This window comes from Brachionichthys hirsutus, unplaced genomic scaffold (genome assembly GCF_040956055.1).
Source record: "Brachionichthys hirsutus isolate HB-005 unplaced genomic scaffold, CSIRO-AGI_Bhir_v1 contig_405, whole genome shotgun sequence".
In the NCBI taxonomy this organism is placed as follows: Eukaryota; Metazoa; Chordata; class Actinopteri; order Lophiiformes; family Brachionichthyidae; genus Brachionichthys; species Brachionichthys hirsutus.
Window position 1 is genome coordinate 190918 of NW_027180402.1, and position 1505 is coordinate 192422.

Here is a 1505-nt window from a genome sequence, read left to right on the forward strand (position 1 = left end):
GTAGTGAAGAACTTGGATGAGAGACCGGCGTATATTTTATGAGAAAAAGACAGGAAGAGATGGAGACAAGAGTGAATCTTTGGAAGTCGGACAAATTCAGGATATATTCAGAATATTTCAAGGTAGTTACGATCACTAGGAAACTTCAAGGAGATCACACACTCATGCACAGTGTGTGAGTGTGCGTGCGTGTGCTTTGAAGGTGCACTCCTCTTTTAAAGACTTTTAAGGATATTTGACACAGTTTTAACTTGTATAAGATCATCTTTTCACAAACACTTTTATCTGTATAACCTCTTTTAAGGCAGAATTTTAATGTCTTAGATGTGTTTTTACAGAATTGTGTTCACATACTATATGAAAAGAATTATATGAATGTATATATGAGTATTAAGTGTCAATAAAACATTTCGAAAGAAAAAAATCTGTTCTTATCAGTTTAATATCTGATACGTCCCCTACCCGGGGACCATATATTAAATTGGTTTTTGGAGCAGGGAGATGGAATAGGGGCTTGCTCCGTCCACTCCACGCATCGACCTGGTATTGCAGTACCTCCAGGACCGGTGCACCCCCCCTTTGATGTTCAGAAATACGACCATAGAAGCTGCAGCGAGCTCCGCCGGGTCCGTGTTCTCCCACGCAGCGTGACGTCACGACCCAGGAGACAACACGTTCAGTGCCGACGTGGACGTGGACGCTTACTGACATGGATTAAAAAGTCAGTCAGGAAAACTCTAATGACGTCATCCGTGTTACGTGGTGGCGCCATCTTGCGTTAGAATCGGATATTACATCATGTGATTGATCTGCTGGAATCGATAAAATCAGGTGTGGCCCAGGGGTCACACCTGAGAGACGCTACCCAATACGCAGTCACAGGCCTCCCAAAAGACTGTCCCTCTGAGCAGACCTGGTTCCCGCGGGGGACGGCCCTGCCTCTGAGGAGTTTACTGCTGCTTTGTTTCTTGAGGTATGGTCTATCTTATTTTAATACCAGAACGTTTAAACATAAAATCTGAAACCGCAAAAAGATTACTTCACCTTTATCTCAGACACACACACACACACACAGTAGTCGTATCATCTGGAATGGATTGTGGAGGTTTAATCCATTTTTACCTTTATGTTTTTGACAGCATTTATTTGTTTGTCTGTCTGTTTGTTCTCATTAAATATTGAGAATGATCCGGATGCCGGAAATCTGGATTTTCCCCATTTACTTACAGGAGGCATTTAAAAATAAAAAATAAAAAAGGACTATCTGGTGAGTCGTTGCCTCACTGATTAGGCATGATCTCACATTTCCGTGACTGAAAAGAGTGGGGGGCGGGGAAATGATCAACCCTGTAACAATGTAATAATTGTAATACGTATGAGGAATAATTGTGTGTGTGTGTGTGTGTGTGTGTGTTTTGCACATCGATATGAGGTGGTATCCTAGCAACAAAAATATCAAAGCCTCAAAGGCAGCTGTGCCATAAAAGGAATTGGGTTCTTCCTTT

The 1505-nt window shown here is 42.0% G+C and overlaps 1 pseudogene; it reads left to right on the forward strand.

Annotated features, from left to right (window-relative positions):
* Nucleotides 1-402: 402 nt before the first annotated feature.
* LOC137914685 (U2 spliceosomal RNA) lies at nucleotides 403-577 on the forward strand (annotated as a pseudogene).
* The last annotated feature ends 928 nt before the right edge of the window (nucleotides 578-1505 follow it).